Below are 23829 nucleotides of genomic sequence, written 5' to 3' on the forward strand. Positions count from 1 at the left end.
TTAGAGACTGCTTTCTCAAGGATCTTGGATAGAAATGGAAGGTTAGATATAGGTCTATAATTGGCTAAAACACCTGAATCAAGAGTAGGCTTCTTAAGAAGAGGTTTAATTACAGCTACTTTAAAGGACTGTGGTACATAGCCTGTTACTAAAGACAGATTGATCATATCTAGTAAAGAAGTGCTCACTAAGGGTAAGGCTTCCTTAAGCAGCCTAGTTGGGATGGGATCTAAGAGACAGGTTGATGGTTTAGCTGAACAAATCATTGAAGTCAGTTCAGACAAGTCTACTGGAGAAAAACAGTCCAAATATATGTCAGGATTTACTGCCGTTACCAAGGTTCCTGTGTTTGGGGAGAGAACGGTGCCTGTTGAGGCCAGGAGATGGTTAATTTTGTCTCTAATTTTGTTGGTTTGGCTCTTCATGTGAAGAGCCAAACCAACAATGAACAGATCTACTAACAAGTATTGTGTGTGTATCCAAATTCTGATATATCTTATTCCTCTGTGCTGTAGACTTTGGTTGTTGTCCAAAAACTATTAAAAACACATCAGTGAGTCACACCATTGCACTGGGTGACATGTTCCTTCACATAGAGGACAGTGGTTACCATAGTTTGTTTAGAAATGGCTCCAAAGAGTAAAAAAAGCGATCGCATTTTCAGACTCAGAAGAGAAGCTCCGTGTAAGGCAGACACCACTGAGCATGTGCAGGACTGCAGTTCTGTTTACAGAGCTTCGCTAGCTTGTTGTGCTACATATCACAACCATGGATGTATTATAGGAGCTGGATAGGGCTCTGCTGCTTAGCCTTGCAGCCAGTTTTTCCCAGTAACCACTCGCAGTATTGCAGCAAAAAGCATTTTCCCCATAGATCACTACTGTAAGAGACGTCTGTAATACTGCCGAAAGGACTCTGCGAACTGTAAACAAAGTCAATAATGACTCTTTCTATTATGAAGTTTTGATCCATGGAGGTTATATATTTGTAAAACTTTCCTCAAGCTCAGAAAAGCCATTTAAAAATCTTTGATGTCACCACAATGTAAAATCTATGGCCCGCGCAGGAACTCATGGGAGGAGCCAACGGAAGCAACACTACTGCGCACATTGGTATGCAGTGGGCTGCATACTTCAGGGAGTAAATTTGGAAGCTAGAAACTTTTCTGGCATATACACTAAGCAAGCAATTCTTACTGGACTGAATAGGTGCCATTTTTGGTCTAGTATCCAGCTCTTATAATACATCCATGCTCTTAACCTCCTGACTTTGTACTGACATTTCCTGAGAAGTTCCCTGTAAATTGAACATGTGTACATGCACAGCGGCGTCTGCCTTACAAGGAACTTCTCTTCTGAGACTGAAAATGTGATTGCTCCTATAATGTCTTTGGAGCTGTTTGGAACAGTGATGTTATATATATATATATGTATGTATGGATGTATGGATGTATGGATGTATGCATGTAGTGGCTGTGGTTCAGGAGGTAGAGTGGGTCGTCTATTAATCAGAAGATTGGCGGTTCGACTCCCAGCTCATTCAGTCCACACATCAATGTGTCCTTGGGCAAGATACTTAATCCCAAATTGCTTCTGATGGCTGTGCCATCAGTGTGTGAATGTGTGTGAATGATTAGATTTCGACTGATGGGCAGGTTGGGACCTTGCATGGTAGCGCCTGTACCCATTCAGCGTGTGAATGTGATTCGTAGTGTAAAAGCGCTCTTTGAGTGGTTGGAAGACCAGAAAGGTGCTACACAAGTACAGTCCATTTACCATGTGTAAATATATATATATATATATATATATATATATATATATATATATATATATATATATATATATATATATATATATATATATATATATATATATATATATATATGTATATATATATACACACACACACACACACACACACACACACACACACACACACACACATATATATATATATATGTGTGTGTGTGTGTGTGTGGATATATATGTATGTATTCATTTGAAGAGTGGTAATGTATGCACTATTACACCTTCCTGGATGTTTGATGCACAGAAATTTGGTAAGTGGACCTCTTGAGACTGGTATCTGACTACCCCTGATTTAAACATATGGCAGAGAAGAAAGCAGGGTATGTCAAATAAATATATATTCACCATTAAAGATATATTTACCATTAAAGCCTCCATGTGTAGATTTTTTATGTGATAATAGCATCTTACCAATTACACTAGTGACATACAGTAAGATTTGTTTAGAGAAATTAAATAATCCTGGTGAAAATCTGTGCATTCTGTGTGTTGCTCTCAGGTCTTCATTATTTCTGGGTCAGATTTATCAGTGGGATGCTCGGTAGGGGTGGTGTGATGTACTGTGTACAGTAACCTTTTAAGATCCTACCTTTTGGAGTCCGCAAAATTAGATTTACAAATCCTACGCATTGGGGATTTAACCCCCTTTTTTTCCAGTTGTCCACTGTATTGAAGTGAATTTTCACAACTTGTAAACTCATGTATTATAAAACTTAGTCAAACAGTGGTGGCCAAATTTCTGATTTTGTAAGCTGAGTGCCCAAATGCACCATTACCTTTGGTACACACCACCTGCATCCTTCCTTGCATTGTGTCAATGCAACTAATGTCAGTACTTGAACACAGAGTGCTGGAGGGCATTGCTTCAGGGAAAAACAACAAAACAACTCTGAGGCTCTGCCATTCCAAACCATAAGCTGTTCCTCGATGGAGGATTTGTTCATCCAATGTTTGAGCTTTCTGGGAAGAAAAGGAGACAGAAAAGGAGGATGGACAACTACACAGGGATTCCTGCTTTAATCTTGTCTTTCTCTTTCTGTCCGTCAGTCTCATCCTGCCTGTGCAGCCTGCTGCTCACATCGCCCTCTTTTACTGGATGTTGGACTTAAGAGTGATTGACAGGCAGTCGGATGGACTGAGCTGTGAAGCTGTCCAGTCTTTCAACATGCATAATATCCAACAGCAGCTTAATCAGTCTGTTGCATGTCTGTGAAAGCAGTGAGGAAAAAAGGTGATTAATTTTTATATTCACACCGAAACATATGTTCAAATGCTACAATATGAAGCAGAATGTAAATATATGTAACACCAGATTAAAGGTGCCACATATGTATACCTATATGTAATAGTATAAATAGATATAATGAGGATATTAGATCATAAAATAACAATATAAAATGTACTTGTCAGCGTGCAAACTAGCATGCAAATTAAAATCATTAAACTCTTTGTTGTGGACACATACTGTATACTACTCTACCACAAATGTAGCTGGAAATTAAAAGTAAAAGAAAAACAACAGTGAGCAGTGGTGGAACAACTCTGGCTAACAAATAAAAAAAGGGAAAAATCATTTGATGTTTTACAGTGTTATGAAGTTATCTGTTATCTGTTGTTTGTAAAAAACAAAAAGGTACAGCACATCAGTGCATTAAAGCCCATATTTGGAGAGTTTCTAATGTGAATATAGCATATTTTATCCCAGTGAACACTGGTGCTATAATAATCATCATCATCATCATCATCATAGTAATATAATACTTTATTATTTATTTGTATAGCACAGTTCATACAAGGGCAACTCAGAGTGCTTTACATCAATGAAATCCAAAGGATAAAACACAAGAGAGAATTCACTGCATGCAACATTCTGTTAAGCCCAGTGCTCAGCTGTAAGGCGGTTTTAGTGTTGGGCCCACGGTTGGAGTAGTCACGTGACACAAGCTGGCCCAAAAAAGTTATTACAAAAGAAACAGCTGTGCGGAAATAAATATTTTTTGTGTCTCTAACACTCTGAAATGACTCTTTGAATTATCTGAATTTGATCTGTTCAATAAAAAAACAAAAAGTCTTGAAGAGCCACATCAGTAAATTATTTTTAAGACATTAATGTGCGCAGGAGTCAGCAAAAAGTCATCCAGCTCAGCCAGAGAAGAACTCTTTGTTGTGTCTCTAATGCTAACACTTTTTAGTTTCTAGTTTGAATCAAGGTCAACAAATAGTGGATCCTACAGTTCACTAATAGTCATCAGACTCTTGCATGCTGGTGAACAGCAATGTTTCTGAAATGCCACACCCATAGATTGTAATGCAGGATTTTAGATATCTGTTTCCAAGCCAAAGCTGAGATAACCCTGGTGACATCATTATGACATCTGGGCTGTTCTCTGACTAGTAAACTGATTTTGATGTGTGAAATCAGTGAAGTATCCCTTTAGAGTTGGAGAGGGAGGCATGGTTAATGTGGCCCCTATTTGAAAGCACAATACAACAATACCACTAGACCTTTAACTGTATAAAGCAAACACGATTTGTTTACAGTAATTACTCTGTAGCAAGATATAACAATTAATTGACAAAGACATACTGCTGTTTAAAACTGCTGTGCATAGCACTTTTAAGAGGAAATTGGAGATAAAGGTTTTTTTTTACAGACAGTAATGAATGGCTGGGATTGTTTAATGCTAGCTGCTGTATGCAAATTCACATTGGCATAGTAAACAACAAGGCTGCATCACAGAGCCTGCATGCTGCTAAACGTGGGATTGTATTGTTTTTTTTTTTTTTTTTTTTTTTCTTGCAGCCTCTGTTTAGTTCATTCATCATTGTTCATTTCAGTTTGACTTTCCAGAGCTGTATTGAGTTTACTCTTGCTCTTGCCGGGCGGAAGCTAAAGTAATCCCTTTGAAATGACTTATTGTATTGTGCTTTACAGACAATGTCATCATTTGTTTTAATAGAGTGCAGCTCCTAATAACATGCCCCAATGAAAAGGTCAATATTATCTCTCCGGCATGGGCTATATGAGCTAGGGCCCAAGATGAGGATTGGAGCGGAGAGAGAGAGCGAGAGAGAGAGAGAGAGAGAGAGAGAGAGAGAGAGAGAGAGAGAGAGAGAGACAGAGCCTATTAACATTTATGAATAATTTAATCCTGCATAGCTGGCCAAAGTCCAAGTACATAATTCACTAATTGCAATCAGAGAGGGAAAGCAAGGGAAGCGGAGAGCTCTGAGTGTGTGTGTGTGTGTGTGCCTCAGAGATATGGAGGTTGGGGAATTGGCTTTGTGAATGTAAAAGGGAGAACTGGGCCTATTATCCATGCATAGTAAAGCTCTTCTCACCGGACCTGCTTTGCTATTACACCAGCCAACATGGGGGTCCACATGTGTGTGTGTGCGTGTGTGTGTGTGTGTGTGTGTATGTGTGTGTATGTGTGCATTTATCACTGACCTGGCATTCATTATAACATTAAACAGTGAGTCATGACGCACAATACAAAGACATATTGAATGATTTTACTGTTTTATATATATATATATATATATATATATAATTGTTAATTATTAGTTAATGGAAAAGGCTACCATAAATAAACCAACACCGACAATGAATTGATCTACTAACAATATTGTGTGTCTATCAACACCTGGTATATCTTATTCCTCTGTGTCATAGAACTCCATTGTTGTGTTTACAGCTTGCAGACGGAAGCAGCAATGGTTAACACACCCAGCTAGCAATGGACTGTTTCTGACTTGCATTGTATTAAGTTAAAGGCACCCTGTGGAGTTTTTTGTTGTTGTTGAGTATTACTTACCCAAACAAATTGTGTGTATCCTTGAGGTCTAACAGACATGTAGAATTTACTTTCTCATAAAATATTTGCAAAGCTGATTTTTAAGTATTTAAAATCCTGTATCCTCTTTACCTCCATGTTTACTAGCTTGCAGTCTTCTTCTTTTCTGCCTTTGTTGGTGTATTGCTGCATTTCTTGGTGCATTACAGCCACCTGTGGATCACTGGAATATGTGGAACCACTTGCAGGATTGTCACTTCTACCTTTTCACTAGGCCCTGTTCATAACATTATCATTGTTTCATGTGCTAAATCATTATTGCCAGTCAAATATCCCTGTTAATTTGTTTGTTCATCTGTCAAGTATTTCAATAATTGAACACATTGGTTGATCTGTGTAGTATATTTTTGTTTACATGATTATGATCTTGTAGAAGGGTCAGCCCACTCTGTATTTTTCTTTCAGTTGTTGCTCCGCATGTGATGTTGGGTGTAGATCAGCATTTTGAAAACAGGTTTGCATCAATAAGTCTTCTTAGCCGTGGGGGACTGGACACTGTTAGGTACTACACCATTAGAAACTCCTCACTCAACATGAAGATACAGTAGTGTCAAAACATTAGTCTGTTGGTACTGTTAAAGGCTGCAAATCACTCTCACTGTCTTTTTTCTGTGAACTAGTAACATTCTTGTCAGGGTTAAGCTATATTGTGTTAAGTCCTAATTAGCAAAATGTACCAAGATGGTGAACATAGCAAAAATCGCCATCTAAACATCAGCATGGAAAATGTTCCGGCACATAACTTGCGTTAAAATCACAAATTGTTTTTTTTATATTTCTGTTTGTGTTTGGATTCAACAAACAAAATACAAAATGTTAATTAGCAAGCTTTAGATGTATAGGCAGGAGTGCTTTTTTTAATCTCAGACAGAACCAGTCTAGCTATCCCCCCCTGCCTCCAGTCTTTATGCTAAGCTAGGCTAACCACATCCTCACTCAAGCTCCATACTTGACCTCCATAGGCTACTAATGCACCAACATGAAAGTGGTAGAGATCCTCTTACCTTGCTTTTGGAAAGAGGGTTAACAACAGTACTTTTTGAACTTTTCCTTTGAGGCAGCAGAATACAGCCAAGATGAGCTGGTGATGGAGAAATTATAAAGAAATAAATTACTTTTTAGAAAATCAACAAGTTTCCTTTTTAAAAATCAAGACAGCACCAACATCAGTGTATTAAATATGCTTTATAATGTGACTTGAGTTTAATATAAGTAATACTTTTAATAGTTTTGTTCAACCTATAATGGCACATTTTCACAACAATATTTTTCCTGTATTTGGAGGAAACTTTAACTTTACTAAAAATAGGAATGGATTGAGTCTGTACTTTCGTACTGTAACAAAGTGCTGCAGGACTGCTGGCAAACTGCCAGCTTGCTGGTAAAAACCCAGAGCCAGCAGTGTATGTATAAAAGAACCTGGTTGAGAGAGAACGCTCAGAATCCCCCAACAGAGAGAGTGTTTAGGTAGACATGTTACCACAACCCCCTCAATCATCCATCACTGTGTCTGACAAGTCCCAAATGTCAGACAGGGCAATCCCTCAGAGCACGACTAACTAGATAGCGACAGAGGACAGATATGGTATCGAACGGCGACAAAAATTTCTGAGATAGTGCTTTTGTTCATTACAGTCCACCTGATAAATGGTTTGCGGGTTCAGATAGTTTCAGCAAATAGTTTCCAGTCCCTCTTGTCACTGCCAGCGTCCTGCAGACAGGCCTGCTACCCATCAGCAAAGAAAGTTTCCATCATTCTCCACACTTGTCAACTGGTGCTGTTGTTTTCTCGCTCCCTCAGTGACAGACTTCCAAGCTGAATTTTAAAGATGACGGGCCAAAAACTTCCAGCCAATGAATCTTTCATGTGAGGAAGCACAAAAGTCAGTTTGAGTCTTGAGATGAGATTATTTGAAATGCCATTGTTTGGAATGTACAACGGACTGCAGTGTACTTTGATATATTTGGATAGTGTAGGGTGTGGACATTAAGGTATCATGATGTACTCACAGCCTACTAGCCAATGTATATAAAATGCCATAAAATAATAAATCCTTTATATAGTTCTTTAAAACCTTTTCTTGGACTGCACCATTTGTAGCATTTTAAAGGATCATACTGGTGATTTGGCATGTTTTACATGTTAAATAGACATAGAAATAGAAGACATTGTAGGTGCAGTATCATGCAGTATGAGTAATACTCTGATACAGACCAGACAGGATGTTTCTTTAAGGAGTACAGTAATGAAACACTGCATTTCAACCTCTCCACCCCTCCCATACAACTTTGTAATGACTCCAAAGGTCAAAAAATCTTAGTATATTCTTTTTATGCCATTAACATACTGCATGCAGTTCTGTCCTCCAAAGAAAAATGACAGTATCAGTCAATGCAGCAAATTCCCAAAAACAACACGTTACAGTTAGAACAGTGTCAGTCACAGTGCCCTCTAGTGGCCTTGGTAATTATGTTGGCAGAAAAAGAGGAAATCAGGTGACATTATTGAGCGACAAAGTAGGGTTGTGCAGAGAGCCCAGTATTTGTACATATTTGTTGAGGCAGCAAATTTTTATTTGTATTTGTATAAAAGTGGAAATAGGGATAAAAATCCTGTTTTTTTATTACGCTTTTAATTTTAGGATATTAAAATGTTAAAATAAGTGTTCATGAATTAACTTTTTTACATAGGAGGTCCCCACACCGGGTCTCAAACCTGAGTCTCCTGGATCATAGCTGAATGCGTTGACTACTGAGCTAAAACTAACTGCATCGCCAATATGCAGACAGACCTCTACTTATTTACACACTCATAACAAAGAGACAGCACAGCGTGTAATGTGTAGAGAGGAACTTCAAAGGCGATTCTTGCTTTGCACTTTTCATTTATTGCCTATTTTTTACAACCTAACTTTATAGAATCTGGGAATGATGTCCAAATTAGGAAATGTGCGTCATGTAGCAGGTGGATGTGACTCCCCTCATTGAGACCTGCTGATAGACGTAACAGCGGAGCAGAGGAGAGAGACTGAGATAGCGATGTAACCGACCTGCACGCTAGTATTTGACATGTTTTTTTTTTCTTCACGAAAACAAATTTTAAAAATATTTGTACGAAATAAATGTTCATTCCATGTAGGGAGGAGGTCAGTGTGGTGTTTCTTTTCGACAGTCAACATTGGTTTATTTTAACTATAAGCTTGATTTTTCACTAACCTTAACCAGGTGGTCATCAGAATAAGAATCGGAACCAGGTTAATTGCCAAGTAGGTTTGCATATACAAGGACTTTGCCTTGGTGTTGAACACTCAAAATATGCACAAAGTTTAGTAATCCTAAATAATATGAAAAAGAAAGAATTTACAACAAAAAATATTTAAAATATATTCTAAGTGAGAAGAGCTGCTACAGGTAAATGTAATTTGATGAGGCTGGCTGCAGATGGGAAGATGTAATGACACAAGCTTTTGGTTTTGACAGACCTCAGCCTCAAGCGAGGGGAGTGTTTCAAAAAGTTAATGCATGGGGTGGATGGGGTCGGCCATGATCCTTCCTGCTTGCCACAGTGTCCTGGAGGTGACAGTGTGCTGGGGGAGCACATTAAGACAGCTACTACTTTTAAAGGCATGTCAAAGAAGTTACAAAACGAGCTGTTGGACTGCATGCTGTCAGTGCTAAAGGATTACATTCTAGAGGCAGTGAAGAGCGCTGTTTTTATTGCCATTCAAGCAGATTGAATGGCAATGGACTGACATTTCCACCCACCATGCCACATCGACATCAACAATAACATCCAAATTTTACCCGTGTCAGTTTAGGTCATGTTGCATGGAACTTCAGGTCACTGTCAGCACATTTTGGTTTGAATGTCTGACTGTGTCGATAGAATCTACGCATCCACCTATCTGTGTTGTATAGGAAAGCTTCCTCCGACCTTGAAGACCATGGCAATGCTGATTTACCCTCTATCAGAGAGGTTTCTGCTTTCCCCAAAACATCACAGACAGCTGGAATCTCAAGGACAGGAGAGGATGCCTCCTTCCTGCTTAAGAATTACAGTGTGACCTCAAGGCCCAGGTTTGACCTAATGCAACCCAATTTGTAACCCCTAAAGATGGAAAATTCCATAACAATTACCATCCAGAACACAAATTCTGGAGGCAACTTCTGGAGAGGCTAAGCACCATACTCCCAAATGGAAAAAAGACCAAACTTATCACCCAAGCCAAGACGATTGCAGCATAAGATAATGGATGTCTAAAAAAATTCTCATTACGTCCACTTCTATGTGCATCAGCTGAACCTCATCATGCAGCAGTCAACATCACACATCCCCAAGATCAGCACTCTTTCTTCCTCCTACTCTAGGTCACCCAAACAAACCATCATGCTTGACCAAGTGGTTGCACAAAGACTCCCAAGAGCCTCCACAACATGGTGGAACTTCCATAGTCACACTGTAAACACTGTGTATGAGCACAAAGATGACCTCCTAAAGTGTTTCCAGACCATCAGAGACTCCAGGAACTTTGATCCCCCAACTGTCAGGGAGGCTGGGAGGCTTTGTGAGGATGCTTGAAGATGAGACTTTCTTTTTTTTTTGGCATTATTCCACAGGATAATGCCAAATGTGGACATGCTATTCAACCAGCTGCAGAAGAGGAACATTGTCTTATTTAAAGCACCTGTCCAGAGTGACACAGATAGCATGCTAATGATCGGGTAAATAACTGTATCTACTATCGGCTGATAAAGCTGTTGTTGTTAGAAAGGTGAGTTGTTCACTTCCAACAGTCTGTAAAAGCCTAAATGTGCCTTGTCATCAAAGTGAATGATTATCATAGAGCCTGTCACAATTATTTGTTTTAATATTTTAAAAGAAAAGAGAAGAGACAATCAGCTTTGGATAATAATACAGGTGAAGTAGTTATTGACTCTTAGAGACCCACCATAGACCCGGTTTTATCTTTTTTAGGGGGGTGGGCAGGGGATCTTTAGATGGACATAGCAGGTAAACAGTATATGCCACATAAAAGTGGTATACATATGAAAGCTGGGAACTTTGAGGTGCAACTCAGCACTGCAGCTCAGCACCGGTCAAGTTTTGCTAGTCATAAATTTGTAATAAACATTTTGTTTTTGTTAGGCGCCAATTCAAATTTTGAAAGTTTAGAGTGTATAAGGGCTTAAAACATTATGATGGAAGTATATGATGGCCATTCCTATGCTCAATTATGTCTATAAGTTAAATCAAGAATCCCTCCAAAATACCACTTTAAGACACCAAGACCTTGAGGAACACCATAGAATCACCATTCATGCTGTGATTTGGTATCAAAAACTTTTGACATTTGGAGGCTTCTGTAAGAACTGCATTTTTTGGCAGTTGGGTGGTGAGCACTTCTGTTCTGGAAAGTAGGGGAGTGCCCAAATACAAATACCTTATTCAGCAAAGCACAAATAGTGTTTTTTTTTGTTTTGTTTTGTTTTGTTTTACAAATATTTGTTTCATACAAATTTTACAAATTTTTTACAAATTATTTGTTTTTGGGGAGAAAAAAAAAAAGTCAAATACCAGTGCACAGGTCGGTTACATCGCTATCTCAGTCTCTCTTATGTTTGCAGTCATATTTTTGTTCACTTGGTAGATTCCAGGTTTATGACAGCAGCAGTCACAAGCACCATGATGATTTTTTGTCATCCCCACACATAGGAATGAAATTCAATGTATAAGCCATCCTCACATGTTATAGAAGATATGTGGTTTATTTACTGTAGACCTTGTTTTGTAGGGGAAACCAATAAGGAATTAAAGATCAGGAGAAGTAAACATACTGTAAAGTGCAATTAGGAATAATGGTGTTTAAACCATAGTAGCAGTTGTTCACCCATCACCTCATCAGCACAACACTATTGCATGGAGAGTTGTTCCCACAACACAGGGTGAAGTTCCCTGATACAGCGCTTGAAACAGCAGTGTAGGCGTACCCCATGTTGAACAGGCCAAGCTCAAAACAGAACTGTCCCTCATCTGTGAGAACAGTGAGTTCAAGGCTTGCAGTGGTTCAGTGCCTCTGTACCAGTTTTTTATGGAGAACAACTTTCAGAGCACTTTCTCGGTCTTCTCAAGATCCTCATCACCTTGACCATGACAACAGCTGAATCCGAGAGGCGCTTCTCTATACTCGCTGAGGAGTATCAAGACCTTCTTGAGAAACACTGTGACACAAGATCACCTTAATGCGCTGGCTATGCTCTTCACGGAGAAGAACCTTGTCAGGGACATTCTTGATTTCAATAAGAAGGTCATTGAGAGGTTTACCACTCAAAAGACAGAAGAGAAAAAATCCTCTACAAATAAGCTCAGAAAAATATGCAGGTTTTCTCACCACATTGATTTTTCATTCTACATAATTGTCCTCAGTCTCATTTGCTTAAATTGGTCATGAAGGCATCAACATTTAATTGAGACTGGTAAATTAACAGTGAAAACTCCTCATAGCTGCTGAAATTCATTTCAGCAACAGGTAATCTTTATACTCCAAGATGTACTAATCTAACATGTTTTCCAGGATCCAGTGTTCACAATTTAGTATTTTATGCAGTATGAATGTTTGTGGATGTGTTGTACAGTTTCTGCCACTAGGTTGTGCCTTTGAGTAAGGTGAGAGAGTTGTGAAGCACGAAACAGAGGATGAAGAAAACTCTCTATTTTTCCCCACTAGCAACTTAAGTCCTTCCAGTTTGTTGCACAGTGATTGCTCGTTGGAGAGAAATATTCCCAGTAGCAGTGTACGAAATCTGCGATGTTGGAGTCACACGAGCGTGCCAGCACATTTTCCTCTCCACTTGCTTTTCACTACCTGGCTAAACGTGAAGACACCTTGACCAGAATGTCCAATAATTCCACAGTTGAGGTGGGAAAAGAGGAGGAGTTGTTTCCCTGATGTTCATAATATCCTCTCTGGTGTAAGAATAGTGGGTACTGAAGCAAAACAGTGAAATAAAACAAAACAACCGACACAAGGCCAGGTTGAGATGCTCTCACTGAGATTAATGGAGTGCCATCTTGGACCATTGCATTACAGTTCTCTTAATATATCCATAGTGGAACCTTCAGCTTGTTAACACAATTCTTTAGAACTGCAACTAATTTGATTGTCTATTGATTATTGTTTCTTAATCAATCCATTAATTAGTCTATCAAATGTAAAAATATAGTAAAAAAAGTCAATTAAATGGGAAGCAAATAGGAGCAGGTGAACATCACAGCAAAGGTTTATCTGCATTGCTTCCAACATGTTTACTGCTTTTAGGATTCTCCATTTACACTGTACATGACTGTGTTACAGCTTGTGTTTGATTTCTCTTCAAGGGTATTCAAGGTGTTTGAGTTATTTTGTCACTGTAGTTTGTACTTGAAAACAATGCCACTGTAAGTCTTTCTAGAAATTCTGCGCTGCTGTATATGTGTAAAGAGAAAAAGACATGACTGTCAAAGTGTGAGCGCAACAGAGAAGCAGCCAAACATTTGAAATGAATTGATTGTTGTTCCAAGTCCATCCCATCACTTCAAAACTCCACTGAAGCTGCTGATGAAATACAGTAAAAAGTGTACAAGCAGGAGTGATTTGACATGTCGGTCAGAGGCATACTGCTATCAGTGACCTGAGCAGTAAGACTGTGTTTCCTTTGATGCTGCCAGTTGAAAACCAAGCAAATCCATTCCTTTGCTGTTTTGGTGTTTCCTGTCTAAGCTTAAATGAAATAACTGATTTGATACAAAAACCACAACATGACATGAGTTTGATAAATGCTTACTCTAGTCATTTGTTCGTTGACTTAGAAGCCACAAGGGTTAGTGGAATTGAGATATTTTGCACAATTAGAAAAGATGTGTTACTATAGCAACCGTCATAAAAACGTGTGATGTTCCACAAAAAGAAATTCACCAACAGCCGGACATAACTTTAAACAGACAGCGTTTTTATTTCTTTTCGTCCTTTTTTCTCTCTTTGTCTGAAGGTTAGCGAAGCTTTCATTGGGTCTGTCACAGATCCTCTGTCCTCATGTCACCTCTCACATACAGTACTGTCGCAACCTGTTGTGCAGCTTTGTTGGCCGTCATTTACAGGCGATCTTCCTTTGCAAATGCAAGTTTACAGCAATCCAAAGTGACTCCTTCAAGCAGGCTGGAACAAAGGAAACCATGACAACAACATTCATTGATGTGCTCTTTTCAAACGAGTCAGGGAGCTGGCTGTGCACAAATCTCCCCAGCAATGGAACTGAAAACCTTGGAGCTTACTATACCAATGCCAAGACTATTCTACACTTCTGCACACTCTTATTCCTACCTCTGATTTTATTATTGCCTTAGAGATCCACAGAGGTTTGGGAAGTACGTTCAGGTGTTATTTTCTATAGAGCTTGCATGCCTTCAGTCTCGCATATACAATAAGATGCAGGGATGTTATAATGTATACCCAGTGGTGGATTTAAGCTGGTCAGAGGGATGGAAAGCCTTTCACCATACAGAAGGAGGAGATGCGTTAAAAGCATTCATAGTGTGGCACTTTTTTGTACAAACAAAAAAAAGACTTATTAAGACTAACAAGCTCTAGATATTGACTATCCACCAACTGCAGCATTGAGTCTTGCCAAACTCTGCAGGCAGCAGGAATAGTATCCACAGACTAACAGGGTAACAAGCATTAAGTTTACTGTCTGACTGGTCCATGAACAAATCTGGCAAGCTGTGAAGGCTCCAGTCGGTTTCTTCGGTATTATTTGGCATACAGGCAGCAGTTCAGCATATACTGGAAGCGTGGAGGGCAGCAAGTAGCCAGCCAGAGCTGGTATCAGTATCAGCTGCAGTTGAGTCGAGTCAGGTCGAGTCTAGAATACAGGTTTGTAGTACTGAACGATCTCAGCAGTGAATGCATACAGCTATGGTAAGCCATGAGGGTAAAATATGTGTCAGTCAGTCACTGCCCCCACTGCTTCAAGCTAAACTTAATGCAGTACTGAGTTTGTAACACTATTTAAGACTACCATTTACTGTATATCAGTGGCAGTTAGTTTGGTAATCAGAGGTGAGAGCTTTTGTCACTGTTGAACTTTAGAATGTGAGTATTTGTCTATTTCCTAGAAGCAGTATGCAGAGAAATTGGTACAAAAGAATTGTTCCTTAATTTTTTACCAGCACTACTCTGAACTGGGCTGGCTAGTAATCACAGTGGAACAAGAAATGCATGCTTGAATTTGTCCAATGTGCTTGGTTCAATAAAAATGAATGAGAAGCGGAGCACATATTTGTAGGACTGAAGTGTGTGAGCATGCCTTTAGGCTGCTTTACATACATGAAGTTTTCAGTTTTTCAGTTTTGGGAACTACAAGCCTCCAGTCAAATTAACTGGGACCCATGATGGAAAATAAACTGCAACTGAGATAATAAAAAATACACAGAATATTCCAAATAAATGATTTTTTCTTCAATTTCCACACATCTGTTCAACATACTTGATTGTGTGCAAATAGTAACTGTGAAAATGATGTTTTAGATAGGTGTGGAGAGAAAGCGGCAGACATGCATTGTGTGCAGGTCTAAATTGTAACTAGAGGTAAATTTCCTGAACTAATTTCATATTCCAGTTCGCTTCCTGTGAGTACTGCTGTTAACAGAGAAGATATTTGATCCATCATTTCTTGGCTGCAAATTTTTAGATATATACATCTCTAAATTAAAAATTGATTCGCGTTACAGTTCTGGCTGAGGGTTTTCCCTTATAGCATCATCACATATGGGACACACCCATTTTACACACATCCATCCACCAAATATAAATAATTTTAAAATCTAGTCAATCCAGGGCCCCTGCAGCCTAGGTCAACCTGTGCATTGAGTGCTGTGAGATCTCCAGAGAGAGGGTTTAGGCATAGCTACATATTCAACAAGCTTCTCCTTTACGTGAGCATTTCCATGGCTTTGAGACACGTACGTGACCTGAGTTTTGTGTTGTTGTTGTGTCTTTTTTCCCCCCCTTTATCTCAGTGTGTTTCTGTTGTTGACTGCGGCTGGGGGGATGCACAGGGCCTAATGAGCTTTGCTCAGACTCACTGGCTTCATTCCAGAGTCAGCATCCAGGATCAATATGCCCGTCTGCATTAATGCGAAAACATACACAGCGGTCGCTTGGCCCCTTATGTTAAAGCCATGCTCTCGTGTGCATTGCTTTTATTGCACCACCGTGGTTGACCCCCTCCACCTTCACCCCCCAAGTGGAGAAAGGGTTAGGACTCATTTGAATAACATGGAGAGAGCACCAGATCCCTTCCTCTCCTCTCTTGGGTGCCTGTGTCATTAATTCAAGTGTGGGGAGAAAGAGGGAGAGAAATGAAAGAGGAGAGATAGAGATCATGTCATATATAGGTCCTGTTCCCCTCTTGGCTAATGGTTGCCCATATATTATGAGAGGTCCAGTGTTGTCACTTATTAAACCTCTGATAGATGGCAACTCATTGTGTGGCTGCAGCTTTTTTGCCTGGAATACGGTGACAGACATTTGACACTCTGTTATAACTAGCGTGCTGATATGACCTCCTGCATAGCTGCATAGCGTGAGCTAGGAGATAGTGCTTGTCGGGGGTCAGTTGCATATTAGCGGAAAGTACCAGTTTCACCTCATTTAGGAGCCGAGGAAAGGCAGTGATATTCCACCCACCTCCGGCTCTCTTGCCACTGACGGCGCCGCTGATGAGTGTTTTTTTGTCCTAGAGTTCATGGCCATAGCCCCAAGATTGATGCCATGTTGATATTTAATGATGTGCTGCCAAACAAAAGCCGACGGCGGTGCCGAACAGCCCTCCCGGAAACCGCTGGCTATGCTAAATGTCATTCTAATTATCTGTCCCTTTTTGCACTGAATGCAGGAATAAACATTTGCAAAATTCTTTGCCCTCTTGATCCTTCCATTCCTTCATTTGCTCTCCTCGTCTTTATCACTCCTGCTCAGTGGCTAAATATCAAACTTTTTCTATCAGGGTTCACCTGTCTGGATCAGAATGTCTCTGTTCGAATTAGGTAGTATGACAGGTCTCTGTCTTTTTAAAGGGATATCATTAATGTGTCTTTTAACATCAAACATGTAGCAGGGGCAGAGTGATTTTACAAAGAGATTACTCAAGAATTTCTATCGAAGAGCATTGATGCATTGTGCTTCACTAATGCATTTTTTTTTCATGAAATGTGGCTTTCTGCTTACACACAACATAGAGCCTGTTTTTAGGCTTTGCCATTAGTGTTGGAATTTTATATAATTGTATCCAATCTGAATCCAGTATCAAATCTGCTCAACAAATCTGAATCCACTCAAATCCCTTATCAGATCTATTAAAGATACCTTACAAGTAACTAAAACTCAGAATCTTCCACAAAACTCAGTATTCTTGAGTTGCTTAATTTAAATGATATAAATGAAAGTTTGACTAAGCGATCAAGACTCCCAAAACGTGTCGAAACCATCTGCTGAGTGTTTCAGTGGAGAAGACTTACCATGCTGTCGGTTTTGTTGAAATACAAAAACACACATTCCAGTCCAGGTTGTACAGTGGTTTTACAGAGTGGTATTTCTTTTCCCACACAAACAATCTTTGGCTGAGCACAGACACCTGTTTACAGAGGGCAACCAGACAACAGCAAAAACACACACACACACACACTGTCCTGCTGCCAGAAGTACTCACCAGAGCACCAAGTATGGATTAATCTGCCACTGAAAATATTCCTGTACGACTGCACTACTTCCTCCTGTGTGAGTAATGTTAGTTGAAATCTACAGTAACCAGCTGTTCTTTTTGTTGTTTTGTTTGTTTGTTTGTTGTTTTTTTTTTGAAGTGAAACTATTTGTGTGGCTTGGAGCTGAGAGCCACAGACAGAGTAGAGTAGTCAGAAAGTCTTTAAAGACTGAGACATTGTTGGTTTTGGTGTTTTTATGCGATTTGTTGACAAAAAAAGAATAATGCCAGACTTAATGTTTAACATTAACTACCTAATGGAGAACACATGACTATCTCAAAGGAGGATTGCATCAAGAACTACATCATAAAATCACACCATGACAGGTAAATGATGACATGAAAACAGAGCATAACTGTTAATGTTGTAATTATTGTTGTAGTGGATTACAGCGTGTATTGCCTGAGATTACGTTCATCAGTTTCATGCTTGGTGTCATTTTATCTGCACTTAGAGAAGCTTCAAAGCTGTAAGCACAGTTAATACAGCTGGAGAGAAAAATTATGTAGACTTCAAAGCAGAAACAAGTGGGCTCTGTGTATTTTTAGACTCACTGGACCATGATAAGTCAGTGCGTTTCAACCTGTACAGGATGTGAAATGGCAACACAAAGGCATACTGACGTGTGGACAACATTCAGACAGGTACCTGCTGTGCTGGCTGCAGTGTGTATTGCTCTGGCCCCTTGGCTGCTGCCATTTTGTCTTCACAGTGTGACATGGAACCTAACCACCGCTACGCCCTGAGAGAGAGGGAGAGGGAGAGCGGTCACGCTTGACCTTTCTGTGTTTCCCAGTAAATCAGGACTACTCTTCATATCTAATGATGCAGAAACAGTCAAACATGACCTTTAAAGTTACAATACTGTACCGTGGCACCGCGACGCCCCCGCCTGCACCCTCAATATCCACCACTGCGTACATGGATTGCTGATTTCCACACTTACACAGCTCCCAAATCAAGACAAATGGTGAGGCACACTAAACATAATCAGTATGTAATTGACATTGATTTGCGAGATTAAGCGTGGAAAGTGTTGCAAGGTGCAGGGCGAGCTGGGAGGGGGGGGGGGGGGGGGGGGGGGGTGTTTGGTGGTTAGGGCATGGATACATATTGTAGAAAGGTGTTAGGATTTTCAGCTTTACGTGGGAGTTTGATTAGCTGTTTAAACAAGCTTACTGAGGCATGGCATATAGCTGTTTACTGCTGGGAAGAGAGTTTGCAGCAGTGTTTGACAGATACAACTCCTCCAGTATTAAGGACAGAGAGATAAAAACACAAAGAGAAATGAAGACAGACAGAGAAGTATAAAAAAGGCAGACAGGGATTTAGAAACAGAGGGAAAGAGGTTTGTGCTGCCAATCAATGGTGGAATAAAATAACAGCCATTCATTGCTCTTCATTACCAGCCCCTGTCCTTCTGATGATTTCCCGGTGACCATAATGCCTGGCTTTACTGCTGGGGGGCCTTGCCCATCTGCTGTCATCTCTGCGCTTGTTAGGAAGTATAGTCCTCGTTGAAAGGAGAATCATGGGGACGTTTCATTGTGCTGCATAAACATCCATTACCCCCACCCAACCCCCCTGCCCTGTACTCTTTGCTGCCATTACTGTGGTCCTGAGAGAGCAGGAGACAGAGGGAAGAGCAGAAAGGCAGATAGGTGAAAACATTTAAAGAAGAAAAAAGAAAAGAGCTGTAAAGCCTTTGCTCTTGTGCAGAAATAACTTGGTGGTGTTTGAGTTTCCCCCCCGATTGTTCCTGGATAATTGGCTGGTGGGAGGAGAGGGCGGGCTGTGGGTGTGTGTGTTAGTGGGGTTGTGGTTATGAAGGCAATTATTCCACAAAACTAATTACTTATTTTTCCTCACACACATTAATAGTATTTTTTTTTTTCCTTTTTCATTTGCTCTGAGATGACGTAACGTGCCCTCTGGTGGCCATGAAGAAAGGCCACTAGTCTTTGCTCAATAACATTAAAGAGTCTGTGTGGCTTTAGTTTTAGTGGGAACTACACAAGCTGTCCTTACAGTCCTGTAAGGACAAACTAGCCATGTACCCAGGGTCCTACAATCAAGGGGGGCCCTCGGTCTCTTGGATTATATAAAATGACTCAGTCTACATGGGAGTAGGTCTAAATTTCAATAATATATTATTATATGCTCGTATTTTTCAAAGTAGCCAATTAAATAACCTGCTGAACAGATATACGGTAACACTGGCTCAAGTGTCAACAGCAATTTCAACATGGACAAACAAACTCCTTGTGGGTATAACTGACTGAGGGAACATTCATCAGCTATAGCTGTGATTTGGACAAACATCTCTCTGATGAACTGATACACTTTCTGCTTTCTGAACTCAGACTAAAAAACAACTAAAAACAGAAACTACAGTACAGTCAACATTTCCAATTGTGTATATTGCCTCAAGACTCAATCTGACACTTTCTGTCAGCAACTGCAAGAGGAAAAGTCAAGGACCTCTAAAAAACTACTGAACTAAGGTCAGAATAAGGACAAAGAGACCTGAACACGTCATCACTTTGACCGTTAAATCTGAACTTGTCCGGGAATTGGACTGCAATGACTTGATTAGGGACCTGCCCTCAAAAAAAGAAAGCCTGTGGGCTAGGCAGAACACTTTTTCCTGCTATTTTGTGTTTTTGTGTGGCTGTAGCTGCTCTACATTTTATTCCCCTCCATGTATTTTTTTCGCAGTTAGTAGGATGATGTTTTATTTAATTACAAAGAGTACTATGCTAAAGTTTTAGGCACTAAAAGTAAAGTGAGGATGCGTACAAAAATATTGCTATAAATTGTTTCTATTTATCAGTCAACTCCAACATTCAGTAAACAGCAGAAACCTAGAGAAAATCAATGTTTGTTGTGAGCAGTGTTGCCTTTAAAGCAGCAGCCGTTCTCAGTGCACCTGCACACATTTTTTCAGGTACTTGGAAGGTCGGTTGTTCCTGCATCTTGGAGAAGTTGTCACAGTTCTTCTGTGGATTTAGTCGTCTCAGCTGCTTCTGTCTCTTCATGTAATCCCAGACTGATTCCATGATGTTGAGATCAGGGCTCTGTGGGAGCCAAACCATCTGTTGCAGAACTCCTTGTTCTTCCTGTTGCTGAAGATAGTTCTTTATGACTCTGGCTGTATGTTTGGGGTCATTGTCAGGCTGCAGAATATATTTGGGTCCAATCAGATGCCTCCCTGACAATACTGTATAATGGATAAGAATCTAAACAAGTGTCTAAAACTTTTGTTTTTGCCCTTAAAGATATATAATGTATGGTGTGCATGTACACAGAATAAAACAGTGCTAAACGGTGCTTAATGTTATAGAGCAAAAATATCTGTCTCTTTAGCGGCTAAATGCTCCACTGTGTTCAAGAGCTAGACTCTAACTTTGTCTGCTCTGCGGGGATGTAGTGTACAGTGGGTTCATCTATGTTTTTAGCTTTTTCACTGTAAACAGATACCTGCTGCTGCTCCTGGATTTGGAGTCAATAACAGCAAACTTTTATGAACCAGGAAACCCAAACAATGAGCTAAAAGAGGCTTCAGAGCTTCGTAGACCTGCAGATTGGATAATCATTTTCTATGTGTTTGTCACTACGAACAACCCCTTTCACACTACACATTTTCATTTGATACCTTGTTAACACAGATTATTGATTAGGTATGAATCAGTGGATGGCTAAAGAGGCAGTTCCCTGATTCACGATAATGTCAGTTCAAAACCTAATCAGCTTTTTCAGAGCATGTAACTGTGAGGTTACCCATTTTTATGATCCTGTTGTTATACAGTGTATTTAGTCATTATTAGTGCACAGATAGTTCTCCAGTAGACCATGATGGCACCAACTGTGGTTGCTAGGAGATTTATGATGCAACTGCACAGCCATTATTATGAATTGATGTTTGCTAGACATTTTGTGAATGCTTCACCTCCCCCACTCCTGCTCTCCTCTGTTTTGTGTTATTCTGTCCATCTTTTAGCTGTTGCTGGCTGGCAGCAGGCCCCTGTCAGTGCTGGCAGCCATCCAGAAGAGCTTGATGATGGTGCAGGCACTCAAACACAGGTTGAAGCCAGTACAGCTGTCAGTCATCTCTGGTGGAGAGGTCACAGGGTCAAGATGAACGGCCCGGAATGGTGGGATAAAATATAGAAGAGAAAGGCAGATACAGGGGAGGAGTAGGGGAAGAGAAAGGAGGAGGGGGAGCGGGATATTGCAAAGAAGAAGAATGAGGAGGTATAAAATGTGGCAGTGATGAAGCGGTTGATTAATTTATTTATATTTGTCTCTTGAGTTAAATATTTCAAGTAAATGAAGGCCTATTGCAAAACAAATGGAATTTTGTGCTGCTCAGTATGTTGAAGGGATGTGCAGAGATCCCAGTATTTGTATTTGTATTTGTTGAGGCAGCAAAATTATTTGTATCTGTATTTGTATTCGAATAAAAGTGGAAAGAGGTTTAAAAATCCTGTTTTTGTTTTTATGACACTTTTAATATTAGAAAATTAAAGTGTTACAATAAGTGTTCATGAATAAACTACCTTACAAAGGAGCTCAGCTTTATCTCTGGTGAATACCCCAACAAATATTTTTTAAAATACATACAAATATTTTTTAAAATATTTGTATGAAACAAATATTCGTATAAAACCCACTATTTGTGCTTTGCCGAATAATGAACCACAACAGTGTTTCATGATATGCACTTAATCCTCTGCACCCAGTCCAGTCTGAACAGAGACATGACACACATCTTGTTAGATTTAGTGTGTCTTCCAGTTTTCGGGGCTGTAATTATCCCCAATGTCCTGATCATGGATAAATGTCTCTAAATCTGCTTTGAAGTCAATTTTTAAAAAAAGATGTTCCTCATAACTGCAGATCTTCTGATCATCCAGCCCCTCTTCACAAGAAAACGACAGTATAGGTCTACAATTCAGGCCAGCAAAAATGACCTATAGTTACATTTACGCCATCCAGCGGCCGTAGTAATTATGACCAAGGGAAGTGATGCAGTTCAGATGATGTCAGTATAAGATGACTTGATAAGATGACTTTGCCTTATTAGTAGGTGGAAGGTTTGGTGGATGGCTAGATAGTTATATGACTGCTGCAGGAGACCACTGTTCGCTTCTTGTTTCCAATTGCAAGCGTCATGTTTCCAATCACGAGTTGGAACATTTTTTAAAAAAACGTAACATCGTGGTGTTTACTGTTCAAGTGATCCTTTTAATCCAAACCATGATCTTTCCCTAACCCTAACCAAGTGGTTTGTGTGTCTAAACCTAACCAGACCTTAACCACAATGTTGTCACATCATAAAACATCATTATTTCTTAACAGTGATTTTTAACAGTTTTGGAAAACTGAAGTGCATTGCTATGGCCTCTGGGTGGTGTAAATGTAACTATAGGTTGTTTTTGCTGGCCTGAATTTTACACCTATACTGTCATTTTTGGATGACAGTATATATAGAGGATGTGTTTGATCATCAGGTTTAGACTTTTCTTCAATGTCACAGTAATACAGTGATGTTGTTCATGGTCACAGCGCAAACAGGAAGTGCTAATAGTTCATTCAGTAGGACTATTTATGCTGACAGTGTGCCAGAATGTAACCAAATACAGTATAAGCTAAAGAAACAGGGCTCAGGTATAGCCCACGGTTAACTCACACCGACTCCATAACATTACTTCCTGCTTTGATCCCCCAAAGCATTATCGTAACTGTATTCCCAACATTTAGAAACTAGATTGACATTAATAAGGCTCAGAATGTCCCATCAACATGGTTCTTATATCCCTGGAACACTGACATTCTCCTCTATCCATTCATGTAGAGATTTGTTGTTCATAACAATTTTTCTTGAACATGTATAAGTGCAACTCTCACTCAAATTCTTACTCTGAAAATAATATATGGCATGCCTGACATGTAGCGACTCTGCTGAAAGCCTGTAAACAGCGGTGTTGAAAACTGAGGAAAAAAAAAGCAGAAAAAAAAGTGCTGGGTTCAAAGGGTTAATGAAATATGGCCTATTGTACAAATGGCCTATGAGTGATTACTACACAGCTTTGACACTGAAAAGCAGAATATATATTAATGTTACCTTACAGTGACAGTAGCACTCCAAAGGTAGACTTCCAAATGGAAACGCTTTTTACATAAGGAAAAATGAATACAAATTTTGATAATAAACACAGTAAATAAATACATTTTATATAAAAATAATAAACATACAGTGGGTGTTACAGCACACTCACCCCCTGCATCCAAGGGAATAAAAGAAATAGGTAGGACAGAGATGAGGAGGAAGGCTCAGGGGTCAGAACAGAGAGAGGGAAGGAGG

Source organism: Thunnus maccoyii, chromosome 21, assembly GCF_910596095.1.
Source record: "Thunnus maccoyii chromosome 21, fThuMac1.1, whole genome shotgun sequence".
Taxonomy (NCBI): Eukaryota; Metazoa; Chordata; class Actinopteri; order Scombriformes; family Scombridae; genus Thunnus; species Thunnus maccoyii.